This window comes from Ceratotherium simum, chromosome 39 (genome assembly GCF_057802395.1).
Source record: "Ceratotherium simum simum isolate JZ-2026a chromosome 39, ASM5780239v1, whole genome shotgun sequence".
Taxonomy (NCBI): domain Eukaryota; kingdom Metazoa; phylum Chordata; class Mammalia; order Perissodactyla; family Rhinocerotidae; genus Ceratotherium; species Ceratotherium simum.
This window is the reverse complement of record NC_141938.1, coordinates 241543-256527: the sequence shown is the minus strand read 5'-3', so window position 1 is coordinate 256527 and position 14985 is coordinate 241543. Positions and strand designations below refer to the sequence as shown.

The 14985-nt window shown below is 34.7% G+C and overlaps 1 pseudogene; it reads left to right on the top strand.

Annotated features, from left to right (window-relative positions):
* Positions 1-10701, top strand: part of LOC101398410 (uncharacterized) — a 31862-nt pseudogene extending 21161 nt beyond the window's left edge.
* Positions 10702-14985: the final 4284 nt, after the last annotated feature.

Here is a 14985-nt window from a genome sequence, read left to right as displayed (position 1 = left end):
AGTTGTGGAAATGGAAGGAACAGTTAAAATCTGAGAAATAAACAATTTTTAAAGGAAATTCTGACACTGAAACAACTTGCTACAAACCATAACTTGTTGTGACAGGGTTTTTGTTTATTTTATTGTTATATAGCTGAATACTATTCGTTACATTTTAAGGATTTTTGCATATATGTTCATAATGATATTTGTTTATAATATTCTTATACTGTTATTGCAGAACTGTGTATTACGATTATTACAGCTATATTAAATGGTTTATGTAATGTTCACTTTTTTCTCTTGCCACTCTTCAAAAAACATAAATTTACCTAGAGAATACTTTTCTATTTTATTTTTTGTTAAGAATAGATTATAAATCATCTAGCCCTTATGTATGCTAGAGTGATATAGTTTTAATTATCTCTTAAATTTTTTTAAAAAATGATTGATTTGGAGTGCCATTAGTAAAATGGCAGACTAGGAAGTGCCAAGCTCTTGATCCTCCCTGGAGACAGCAAAAAGAGCCAAAAAATTGGAGGTCTAGAAACTAGTCAAAGGTGTACAAAAAGCAAGCAAACATCCAATCTAGCCACATTCAAAATGGTAGAAAATTTCATGGCATTTTTGTTTACCTTTGGCCCATACTCTCCCTAAGTGGCATGGTCTTGGTGTAGAGGAGGTGTCAGCCCAGTTCCCGATTCCTGCTCTCAAACCAGAGAAAGTAAACCAGACCTTGCTCTTGACATTCTAACTTCTCTGGGGGTCTCCTGAAGGACTGGTCTCTGTTTCACCTAAGTCAGATCTCAAGAGGGAGAAATAGCTGGCATTCCTTATGAAAGCTGGAGGCATTCCTTATGAAATCTGCAAACACCTGTGGTAGAAGATTATGGGAGGAAACTTACAATAGACCACTAAGACAGCAGTCCAGCTTTCACTCCCCTCCTATGTTCCAGAGACACTGAAGCAGGTATTATTTACAGTGTTCTAAACAGTCAGGGGCTACCTGAAGTACTGGTCTGTTTTATCTAACTGGGATATCAGTTAGAAAAGAGCAGCAGGCATTACTCAAAAAATTGCAGGAGACTGAATCACAGAGGCTTGGGGCAAGAGATTATGGGTGGAGACATACAACAAACCATCAAAGACCCCAAGGAGTAAATTCTCTGGAAAATTAAGACTTTTAAAAGAAGTTGCATCTATAGGAAAATCTAAAAATCAACACATATGTCCAGGTAATATGCATGCTGGGAAAAGCCTGATGGGACATTAAGCTTTCTCCTCAGGCTGATTCTAAGACTCAGAACTAAGGTGCAGCTAATTAGTGAAGTACTTCCTTGGCACAGAGACATTCTGCAAAAGCTAGGTAAGATACGTGTTTTTCAAATGCCCAATTTTTATGAAAATAATCACAAAGCATACAAAAAAGCAGAGAAACATGATCCATCCAAATGAAAAACAAATAAATATTCCAAAACCATACCTGAAGAAAGATAAGCAGAAACTTACTAGACAAAGACTTTAAACAACTCTTACAAATTCTCAATAAGCTTAGATAACAAAGAACTAAAGGAAATCAGAAAAACAACATATGAACAAAATGTTCATATAAATTAAAAGATAGAACTTATAATAAATAATGAAACAGAATATTTGGAGCTGAAAACTACAAAGAACAAATTGAAAAATTGAGTAAGAGGTTTCAATGGCTGACTTGAGCAAAAGAAGAATCAGAGGACAGGAAGTTAGATTTGTGAAATTATGGAATCCTAGGAATAAAAAAAAATGAACTAAGACTAAAGGACTTATGGCACACCACCAAAAGGGCAAATATATGCATTATGGGAACCCCAGAGGTTAAGAGAGAGAGAAAGGGGCAGAGAGGTTACTTGAAGAAGCAACGGAAAAAACTTTCCAAATTTGATAAAAGATATGGATCTACAAACCCAACAAGCTCAATGAACTTCAATGAGATAAACCCAAAGAGATCCACATTAAGACACATTATAATCAAACTGTTGAAAGATAATGATGACAAAATTTTGACAACAGAAAAAAAAAACTTGTCACAGACAAGGAACACCCTTGAGATTATGAATCAAGTTTTCCACAAAAACCTTGAAGGCCATAAGGTAGTGAGATGATATATGTAAAGTGCTGAAAGAAAAAGTAAAACAAAAAACTGTTAACCATGAATAATATATCCAGCAAACTATCTTTCAAAAATGAGAGAGAAATTAAGATATCTGCATATAATCAAAAGCTGAGAGAGTTCATTTCCACTAGCTCTGTACCACAATAAATGCTAAAGGGAGACCTTCAGGTTGAAAGAAGGGGATGCTAGATGGTAACTAGAAAGCGTATGAAAATATAAAACTTTCTGGTAAAGATAAATACATGAGCAAATATAAAAACAAATACTACTGTGATTTTGGATTGTATCTCCTTTTAAATTTTTTTCTACAGAATTTAAAAGACAACTAAAATATAAATAAAATGTAAAATATAATAATAACTTTATGTTAACCAGTACACAATAGCTAAACATATAATTAGTGACATTGATAACATAAAGTGGGAGGGTACAGGTGTTAAGCATTAGAGTTTTTATATGCAATTCAACTTAATATCAATTTGAAGTAGATTGTTATAACTTTGTGATTTCATATGTAATCCATATGGTAACTTCAAAGAAAATATGTATAAAATATACAAAAAAGGAAATAGGAAGAAATGAAAATGATTCACTACAAAACATCAACTAAACACAAAAGAAGGAAGTGATGAAACAGAAACAATAAGCTAAAAGACATAAAGAAACAAATAAAATGACAAAAGTAACTCCTTCTCTATAAATAATTATTGTAAATATAAGTGGATTAACCTCCCAAATCAAAAGGCATAGAATGGGAGAAAGAATTTTTTAAAATGATCCAACTGTATGCTGTCTACATTACAGCTGAGGACAAAAACAAGTTGAAAAAGAAAGGATAGAAAAAGATACTCCATGCAAATAGTAACCAAAGTGAGCAATGATGACTATACTAATATCAGATAAAATAAACTTTAAACAAAAAAACGTTACAAAAGACAAAGGACATCATATATTGATAAAAGAATCAATTCACCAAGAAGATATAACAATTACAGCATACGCAACAACATCAGAGCTCCAAAATACATAAAGCAAACATTGACAGGATTGAATGGAGAGATAAGAAGTGCTGCAGTAACAGTAGAAGACTTCAATGCCCCACTCTTAATAATGTTTAGAACAACCAGGAAGAATTTTAATAAATAATTAGGGGACTCGAAACACACTCTAAACCATCTGGACCTAAGAGAACACTCCATCCAACAAAAAACATATCTATATCAACTTTATCAAGTGCACATGACATATTCTCCAGGATAGACTGTATATTAGGCCTTAAAACAAGTCTTAGTAAGTTTAGAAAGATTGAAATAATTCAAATCGTCTTTTCTGACCACTATAAAATGAAATTGAAAATCAACAGCAGAAGGAAAACTGAAAAATTCACAAATATATGGAAATGAAACAGAATGGTGCAATCAATGAGTCAAAGAAGATATAAGAGATTTTACAAAATATCTTTAGACAAAAATTAAAACAAAACATACTGAAATATATGGAATGCAACACAAGAAATACTAAGAGGAAAACTTATAGATATAATTATCTACATTAGAACAGGAGAAAAATTTCAAATCAAAAACCTTATTTTATACATTAAGGAATTACAAAAATGAGGAAAACAAAATTAAAAACCAGCACGAGAAAGGAAATAATAAAGATTGGAGGAGATATAAATAAAACAGAGAATAGAAAAACAATCAAGAAAATCAACAAAATCAAGAATTGGTTCTTTTAAAAGATCAGCAAAATTGAGAGTTCTTTACTAGATTAACTAATAAAAAGAGCATAAAGAAGAAAATTATTGGGCTGGCCCCGTGGTTTAGCGATTAAGTGCGTGTGCTCTGCCACTCGCATCCCGGGTTCGGATCCCAGGCACGCACCAAGGCACCGCTTCTCCGGCCATGCTGAGGCTGCATCCCACATACAGCAACTAGAAGGACGTGCAACTATGACATACAACTATCTACTGGGGCTTTGGGGGGAAAAATAAAAGGAGGAGGATTGGCAATAGATGTTAGCTCAGAGCCAGTCTTCCTCAGAAAAAGAGGAGGATTACCATGGATGTTAGCTCAGGGCTGATCTTCCTCACAAAAAAAAAAAAAAGAAGAAGAAAATTACTAATATCAAAAATAAAATTATGGATATTACTACCAATCAACAGAAATAAAAATTATTACCAAAAAATACTATTAGTAATTGTACACCAACAAGTTGGATAATCTAAAGTCATGTGGAAAAATTCCTAGAAACACAAATCTACCAAGATGGAGTATTTAGGAAATAGAAAATCTGAACAGACCAATAACTATTAAGGAAATGGAATCAGTAATCCAAAACCTCTCAACAAATAATCCCAGGACAAATTGGTCTCACTGGCGAATTATATCAAATATTCATGAAAGAATTAACATCAATCTTCCTAGAACTCTTCCAGAAAATTGAAGAGAGAGGAAAATTTCCAAATTTATTTTATGAGGCCAGCATATGATCCTGATACCAAACAAGACAAAGACGCTGAAAAAAACCACTACAAACTAATAACCCTTACAAATATTGATGAAAAATCTTCAACAAAATACAAAAAAACCAAGTACAGCCACTCATTAAAAGGATGGATTGTACAGCATGACCAAGCAAGATTTGTTGAAGTAGTGCAAGTACATTAAAAAATACTAAAATAAATCATCGTAATTCACCATGTTAAAGAATGAAGAAAAAAACACATGATCATCTCAATTGATATACACATATCATTTAGCAAAATTCAATACTCTTTCAAGGTAAAAATGCTCAACTAACTAGGAATAGAAGGAAACTATATCAAAATAATAATAATAATAATAATATACAACTAACATCCTAATCAAAGGTAAATGATTGGAAGCTTTTCCGCCAAGATCAGGAACAAGACAAGGAATCCTGCATTTACTACTTCTATTCAACATAGCACTGGAAGGCCTAGCCAGAGCAATTAGAAAAGAAAAGTAAAAAGGATCAAAATTGTAAAAGAGAAAGAGGAACACTGGGGGTGTGTGGAAAAAGAAAAGAAAAAGTTCTTACACTATGTATTTCAGCACCCCTCATCCTGGCACCCCATCTGGCCAGGGACCTCCCAGTCTGTAGCCATAAATTTGAGCAAGGGAGAGAGCTTCCTTGGATCAGTTTAAATTCCAGGTGGCAAAATTGTGCAAGTTGAGCTGAATCCTGACATCCACATCTGTGGCATCTGTATTCAACAGTTTAGCAGCCTGAAGGATTGTAGCTTACAGGCAAAGTGGCTGCCAGCTGACCAGCACCACCAGGTTGGCCCAGCATGGTCCAGTTTGTTATCAGGGGAATGATACCTGCTACCCAGTTTCAGACCACAACAGAGTCATAACCTCAGAGACCCAGACAATCAGTTTCAGCTCCAGAATTTGTTTTTAAACATGACTATCAATGTTGAATACCCATGGAAAGCAATGAATCTAGACAGCTGCTGTCAGTTTTCTCCCTGCCAAGCTGAATGCCAAAAAACCTGCAGTCCAGCCTGCTTAGAAAATCCTTACCTGTTGCTATACAGTTTGCCAATAAAAGATTGCCTCTGGACATGGAACATCATTTAAAAATTACTATGGGGTACAAATCCTACAAATGTAAAGTCTATGGCAAGTGCTTTAGCTGGGAGGATAAGTTAAGGAACCACATGACACATAGATGTGAAGACCTACCTGTGTGAGTCCAATGCCTACTTCACTGCTCACAGAAGCAGACTTAACAACCTTAACAAACACCTGCAAATACATTCAAATGTGTGACACTTCAACTGCCATATTATGCCACTATGCCAGCTGCGCACTCCACTCAGCTCACCATCCACCTCAAATCCCACATTGAGAATGTGCGCTTTTGATGCTGGCTCTATAATGCCAAGTCTAAATTAAGCTCATTCTTGAAAAGCCTTGTGTGGGCTCCCTGGAGGAGAAAGAAGCCTTTCAAGTGGAGTTCTGCAAGGTCAACTGTACCATGAAAGGGAACCTCATGACACATGGCCACATCAAGCACAGTGGGAACAACTTCAGATGTCTGCACCGTGACTTTCTGAGTGACAGCAAAGCCACCCACAAGGTCAGGGCCAATGGCCTAGGAGAGGAAAGACACAGGAAGATAGGGCGGATGGCCGAGATGGATGCCAAAAGAACATTTAACAGTGATATATGTGATGCCTCATTCATGTGGGAAAATTTCTCTGCAGCCATAATAGGCAACACAGTGAACACAATGAGAATAAGAACTCAGATGTGGCTGTCCTATAGTTTCAGAACAACTCCGCAAACAGTCCACAATTTCCTCAATGTGGGATAACTCCAAATGCCCCTCCAGCCCAGCCAAGTGCCCCAGTTCAGTGAAAGGAGAGTCAAAATCATCATTGGATGTTGATTTTGTATCCTGCAATGTTACCATATTCATTTATTACTTCTAAAACTTTTTTGGTGCATTTTTTAGGGTTTTCTATATATAAAATCAAGTCATCTGCAAATAGTGACAGTTTAACTTCTTCCTTTCCAATTTGGATCCCTTTTATTTCTTTTTCTTGCCTGACTGCTCTGGCTAGGACTTCCAATACTATGTTAAATAGGAGTGGTGTGAGTGGACATCCTTGTCTGGTTCCTGTTCTTAGAGGGATAGCTTTCAGTTTTTCTCCATTGAGAAGGACATTAGTTGTGAGTTTGTCATATATGGCCTTTATTATGTTGAGGTACTTTCCTTCTATACCCATTTTCTTCAGAGTTTTTACCGTAAGTGGATGCTGTATCTTGTCAAATGCTTTCTCTGCATCTATTGAGATGACCATGTGATTTTTATTCTTCATTTTATTAATGTGGTGTATCACATTGATTGATTCACAGATGTTGAACCATCCCTGCATCCCTGGAATAAATCCCACTTGACAATGCTGTATGATCTTTTTAATGTATTCTGGTATGTGATTTGCTAGTATTTTGTTGAGGATTTTTGCTTTGATATTCATCAGGGATGTTGGCCTGTAATTTTCTTTTTTTGTGTTGTCCTTGTCTGGTTTTGGTATCAGGGTAATTTTGGCTTTGTAGAATGAGTTAGGAAGCTTCCCCATCTCTTCAATTTTTTGGAAGAGTTTGAGAAGAATAGGTATTAAGTCTTCTTTGTATGTTTGGTAGAATTCACCATGGAAGCCGTCTGGTTCTGGACTTTTATTTTTGGGGAGGTTTTTGATTACAGTTTTTACTCCTTACTGGTGATTGGTCTATTCAAATTCTCTATTTCTTCTTGATTCCGTTTTGGAAAGTTGTGCCAGTCTAAGAATTTATCCATTTCTAGATTATCCAATTTGTTGGCATATAGCTTTTCATAGTATTCTCTTATAATCTTTTGTATTTCTAAGGTGTCTGTTGTAATTTCTCCTCTTTCCTTTCTGATTTTACTTATTTGAGTCTTTTTTCCTTTTTGCTTGTTGAGTCTAGCTAAAGGTGGTCAATTTTGTTTATCTTTTCAAAGAAGCAGCTCTTGGTTTCATTAAATTTTTCTATTTTTTTTTTTTGGTATCTATTTCATTTATTTCTGCTCTTATTTTCATTATTTCCATCCTTCTATTGATTTTGGGCTTTGTTTGTTCTTCTTTTCCCAGTTCCTTTAGGTGCACTGTTAGATTGTCTATTTGAGAATTTTTCTACTTGTTGCAACAGCCTATATGGCTATAAACTTCCCTTTTAGAACCACTTTTGCTGTATCCCATAGATTCTGGCATGTCATATTTTCATTTTCACTTTTCTCCAGGCATTTTTTCATTTCTTCATTGACCCAGTCATTGTTCAGTAGCATTTTGTTTAATCTCCACATATTTGTGGCTTTTCTGATTTTCTTCCTATACTTGATTTCTAGTTTCTTACCATTGTTATCAGAAAAGATGCTTGCTATTATTTCAATCTTCTTAAATTTGTGGAGACTTGTTTTGTGGCCTAATGTGCTATCAATCCTGGAGAATATTCCATGTACATTTGAAAAGAATGTGTATTCTTTGGTTTTTGGATGGAATATTTTGTACATATCTAGTAAGTCCATCTGTTCTAGTGTGTCATTTGAGGCCGATGTTTCCTCACTGATCTTCTGTTTGGATGATCTATCCACTGGTGTAATTTCTATACGCTAATGATGAAGCAGCAGAAAGAGAAATTAGGAATATAGTCCCATTTACAATTACAGCAAAAAGAATAAAATACCTAGGAATTAACTTAACCAAAGAGGTGAAAGACCTATACACTGAAAACTATAAAAAATTGCTGAAAGACATTGAAGAAGACACAAAGAAATGGAAAGATATTCCGTGCTCTTGGATTGGAAGAATTAACATAGTTAAGATGTCCATACTTCCTAAAGCAATCTATAGATTCAATGCAATCCCTATCAAAGTTCCAACAACATTTTTCACAGAAATAGAACAAAGAATCTTAAAATTTATATGGAAGAATAAAAGACCATGAATAGCCAAAAGAATCCTGAGAAAAAAAGAGCAAAGCTGGAGGTATCACACTCCCTGATTTCAAAATGTACTACAAAGCTATAGTAACCAAAACAGCACAGTACTGGCACAAAAACAGACATACCCATCAATGGAATAGAATAAAAAACCCAGAAATAAGCCCACACATCTGTGGACAGCTAATTTTTGACAAAGGACCCAGAACATACAATAAAGAAAGGAAAGTCTCTTCAACAAATGGTGCTGGGAAAACTTGAGAGCCACATGTAAAAAAAAATGAAAGTAGACCACTATATTACACCATACACAAAAATTAACTCAAAATGGATTAAAGACTTGAATGTAAGACCTCAAACCATGAAACTTATAGAAAAAAACATAGGAAGTACCCTCTTCGACATCGGTCTTAGCAACATATTTTCAAGTACCATGTCTGACCAGGTAAGAGAAACAATAGAAAAAATAAACAAATGGGACTACATCAAACTAAAAAGCTTCTGCACAGCAAAGGAAACCATCAACAAAGTGAAAAGACAACCTAAAAAATGGGAGAAGATATTTACAAACCATCTATCTGATAAGGGATTAATATCCAAAATATATAAAGAACTCATACATCTCAACAACAATAAAACTAACAACCCAATTAAAAAACAGACCTGAACAGACATTTCTCCAAAGAAGATATACAGATGGCCAACAGGCACATGAAAAGATGTTCAATATCTTTAATTATCAGGGAAATGCAAATTGAATCTCCAACGAGATATCACCTCACGCCCGTCAGAATGGCTATAAATAACAACCTAGGAAACAATAAGTGTTGGACACGATGTGGAGACAATAAGTGTTGGAGATGATGTGGAGAGAAGGGAACTCTCATACACTGCTGGTGGGAGTGCAAACTGGTGCAGCCACTATGGAAAACAGTATGGAGATTCCTCAAAAAATTAAGGACAGAACTACCATATGATCCAGCTATTCCACTGTTGGGTATTTATCCAAAGAACTTGAAAACACCAATGTGTAAAGATACATGCACCCCTGTGTTCATTGCAGTGTAATTCACAATAGTCATGACTTGGAAGCAACCTAAGTGCCCAACAAGGGACGAATGGATAAAGAAGATGTGGTATATATACACAATGGAATACTATGCAGTGATAGAAATGATGAAATCCAGCCATTTGTGACAAAATGGATGGACATTGAGGATACTATGCTAAGCAAAATAAGTCAGAGGGAGAAGGTCAAATACTGTATGATCTCACTCATAAATAGAAGATAAAAACAACAACAAACAAACACATAGAGACAGATTGGATTGGTGGTTACCAGAGGGGAAGAGAGGAGGGAGGAGAGCAAGAGGGATGATTAGGCACGTGTGCATGGTGATGGATTGTAATTAGTATTTGGGTGGTGAACATGACATAATCTATGCAGAAATAGAAGTATAATGATGTACACCTGAAATTTATACAATGTTGTAAACCAATGTTACCACAATAAAAATGAAAGAGAAAAAAATCACCATTGAGCATTAAGTGCCTCAGACAAACACCATCATCCAGGCTGCTTCTGCTGCACTAAACATTGTACCACCAGTTCTGGTAACTCAGAACCCACAAGGGCTCTCAGGGACTGGCGGGCTGCAGATCTTTTTCCAGATCAGTCTGATTTCTCCCCTGACTCAGACCTCTGGGTGTTCCAGCTCTGCAGGGGTGATGGCCCAGCTGACCACTGCAACCAGATGGATGCAGCCACTCTGGACCAGGCTGAGCCCCATAGCCCCAGGTGGACCCCAGGAAGGCTTTGGCCACCAGCCTTTTATTACTATTTCAGACATTACTTGCACTGACTTTGAAGGCCTTAACACTTTGATTCAGAAGAAGAGAGCTGAAGTGACCATGGTGAGCATCAGAGGCCAGAAGGTGGCCATGGCTACCTTGGCTCCGTCTATATATTCTCCTCCTCTTCCCAGCTTGAACAGTTCAAGTAGCTTTACTCCATCATCCAAAGAGGGGCTCATCCAGCTTTGCTCTGTCCAGCTGATTCTTTACCAGATTAGTACTTAAAGAAAAGAAAGAATAAAGAGTGATAGAAAAACAAGTTGCAAGTATAATCCCCCTTCTGTGAGAGGTTTTCTCTTAATGTGTTTAAGGATTGTTGTGAACTCCCCCTCATGGTAAATTGTAATTTTTATGCTGCTTATTATAATTTTAACACTATAGTAACTTTGAGACTATCTTTGAATCACCTATATTCTTTTTTTTATGTTTTTAATTTTTTGTTTATTGCAGTAACATTGGTTTATAACATTGTATAAATTTCAGGTGAACATCATTATACTTCTATTTCTGCATAGATTACATCATGTTCACCACCCAAATACTAATTACAACCCATCACCACACACATGTGCCGACTTATCCATTTTGCCCTCCTCCCTTCCCCCTTCCCCTCTGGTAACCACCAATCCAATCTCTGTCTCTATGTGTTTGTTTGTTTGTTGTTGTTATTATCTACTACTTAATGAGGGAAATCATATGGCATTTGACCTTCTCCTTCCGACTTACTTCACTTTGCAGAATACCCTCAATGTCCATCCATTTTGTCACAAATGGCTGGATTTCATCGTTTCTTATCACTGCATAGTATTCCATTGTGTATATATACCACATCTTCTTTATCCATTCGTCCCTTGTTGGGCACTTAGGTTGTTTCCAAGTCATGACTATTGTGAATTACACTGCAATGAACACAGGGGTGCATGTATCTTTACACATTGGTGTTTTCAAGTTCTTTGGATAAATACCCAACAGTGGAATAGCTGGATCATATGGTAGTTCTGTCCTTAATTTTTTGAGGAATCTCCATACTGTTTTCCATAGTGGCTGCACCAGTTTGCACTCCCACCAGCAGTGTATGAGAGTTCCCTTCTCTCCACATCCTCTTCAACACATGTTGTTTCCTGTCTTGTTAATTATAGCCATTCTGACGGGGCGTGAGGTGATATCTCATAGTAGTTTTGATTTGCATTTCCCTGATAGTTTGTGATGTTGAACATCTTTTCATGTGTCTGTTGGCCATCTGTATATCTTCTTTGGAGAAATGTCTATTCAGGTCTTTTGCCCATTTTTTAATTGGGTTGGTAGTTTTTTTTGTTGTTGAGATGCATGAGTTCTTTATATATTTTGGAGATTAACTCCTTATCAGATGTATGGTTTGCAAATATCTTCTCCCAATTGTTAGGTTGTCTTTTCATTTTGTTGATGGTTTCCTTTGCTGTGTAGAAGCTTTTAAGTTTGATGTGGTCCCATTTGTTTATTTTTTCTATTGTTTCTGTTGCCTAGTCAGACATGGTGAATCACCCATATTCTAACTATTTTAGAGTCTTATATGTTACCAAAATGATTCTGATTAGGGATTGGTATTAAATGAATTAAGTGATGAATACATTGTTTCCAACCTGATCTCCCAGCTCTGATAAAAGTTATTTTCCATCTCATTAAGTTTGTGTAGTAGATGGTAATACCCAACATCTATTGAGCCTCCATTCTGAAATGCCTCATAGAATTAGGGGTATTAGTATTTTAGTACATGAATCCAAATCTATTAGTATGAAAGACTATTTTGTATATAATGTTACATGGATACTATGGCTACTTGACAACAAAAGAATGTTTAGTGCTAACAAGCAAAAAAAAGAAAGGTTTCCTAATGAACTGATACATGACTAAAAAAAGAAAGGAAGGAGAAAAATTATCTCTTTCTGAATGTGACATGATCTTATGTTTAGAAACCCCTAAAGAATCCTCAAAACAAATCTATTGGAACTAATAAATTTTTCCAAAGAAGATAAACAAGGACCAATAAGCATGTGAAGAGATGCTCTACATCACTAATCACTAGAAAAATGCAAAGGTTGCAAGATAAAAAATTAACACAAAAAAGCTGTTGCCTTTCTGTTCAATAATAATAAAACAATGGAAAAAGAAATTTAGAAAACAATTTCACTTAGAATAGCATAAAAAATAAAAATGTTACTTATAAGTAAACTTAATGAAGGTAACGAAAGACTCATACACTGAAAAAAAATTTTGTTGAAAGAAATTAAAGAAGACACAAAAAATGGGAAGACATTCCATTTTCTTAGATTGAAAGAAAATAGTATTAAGCTATTGATATTACTCAAAATGATTCAATGCAAACTATACCAAAATCTGAATGATGTTTTGTGCAGAAATAGAAAATCTGAAAGTTCATATGGAATCTCAATTATCTCCAAATTTCCAAAGCAGTCTTGAAAAAGAACAAAGTTGTATGTCTTACACTTCCTGATTTCAAAAGTTACAAAAAGGTACAGTAATCAAAACGATGTGGTACAACATAATTCAGAGAAATGGAACAAGATAGAGAGATCAAAAATTACCTTTACATATATGGTCAAAAAATTTTCGACAGTGCCAGCCGTTCAATGGGGAAAGGACAATTTTTTCAACTAGTGGTGCTGGAAAAACTGGATGTCAACACGCAAAAGAATGATGTTGGACCTTAGCTTTACACCATGTACAAAATCTTACTCAATATGAATCAAAGACATAAACATAAGAGCTAAAACTATTAAACTCTTAGAAGAAAACATCGAGGAAATTTTCATGGAATGAAATTTGGCAATGAATTTCTAGATACGACACCAAAAACACAGACAACTAAAGAAAAAAGAAATAAAGTGGACTTGACCAAGTTAAAAAATTTGTGACTCAAAAGACACTATCAAAAGAGTAAAAAGGCAACTCACAGAATGTAACTGTTTGCAAATCAGACATCTGATAAGGTTTTAACCTACAAAATATATCTAAAAACACTGTAACTCAACAATGACACCAAAAACAAATCCAAAATCAACCCAATTAAATTATGGACAAAGAACTTGAATAGATATTTTTCTAAAGAAGGTAAATGAGGGTCAACAGCATGTGAAAAGATTCTCTACACCTTAATCACTAGGGAAATGCAAATCAAACCTCAATGAGATACTACTTCACACCTATGAACATGGCTACTATTTAAGACAAAATCAACAACCTTGAAAAATGTCTTAATAAGAGTAGGGAGAATTGGATACTTCGTGCATTGATGGTACCATTCCTTGAAAAATTAGACACAGAATTACCATATGATTTGGAATTTCCACGTCTGGGTATATAAACAAAAGAATTGAAAGCAGAGACTCAACCAGATGTTTTGTACATTCATGCTCATAGCAACAATATTCACAATAAGCAAAAGGTGGAAACAATCCAAGTGTTCATCAAGAGATGAATAAAGAAAATGTTGTATATACATGAAATGGAGTATTATTCAGCCTTAAAAATAATGAAATTCTCATATATGCTATGCCATAGACTAACCTTGGAGACATTATGTTAAGCAAAATAAGCTTGTCACAAAGGACACTTATATGAGGTGCCTAGAATATTCAGTCTCATATAGACTGAAAGTAGAACAGTGATTACCAGGGGCTGGAGGGATAGAGAAATCAAGTGTTATTGGTTAATGGGTACAGAGTTACAGTTTGGGATGATCAAAATTTCTGGAGATGGATATTGGTGTTGCACAACTATGTGAAGGTACTTAAGGTCACTGCACACTTAAAAATGGTTTAAATTATATATCTAATGTTATGTATATTTGATCATAATATTTTAAAAAGTGATTGGCTAATTCATGTTTTCTCCTTTATCTGGAATAAATTTATAATTTTCATTTTAAATAAGTTAACTATTTCTTACTTCTAAGTTCTTAGACAAAAATTGTCATCAGTGTTTTTAAAGATATATTCTCTGAAATTTTACAGCCTTTGTATTTTGACATTTTCCACTTATTTAATGTATATGCTTATCTTTCCTTTGTTTCTAGATCAGTTTTGCTAGTTGTTTCTTAGTGTTAGCATTTTCCAGGAACCATATTTTAACAGTCTTGATCTCATCTACTGTTTTTCAATTTTATTAAGTTTTAACTGCATTATACTCTTGTAAATACTCCAGGTTTAGTTTGTATTTAGCATTCAGTGCTTCATAACTTAATGTTTTCTTCTCAAAATATGAGTCATAATGGATTACACTTTAAGGTTTCAGCACAAAATTTTTTCTTGAAGTGTTTTCATTGTAGATTTTAAATATATTGTCGTCAGAAAATGATTGTATGCTATCAATTATTTGAAAATTGCTGATATTTCCTTATTAGTGACCTTTAGTACATTTTCAAATTTTGGATATTTTAATTTTGAACTTAAAAATAATTTAAATTTACTGTGTTCATTTATTTTATATACTTATGCATGTTTGCT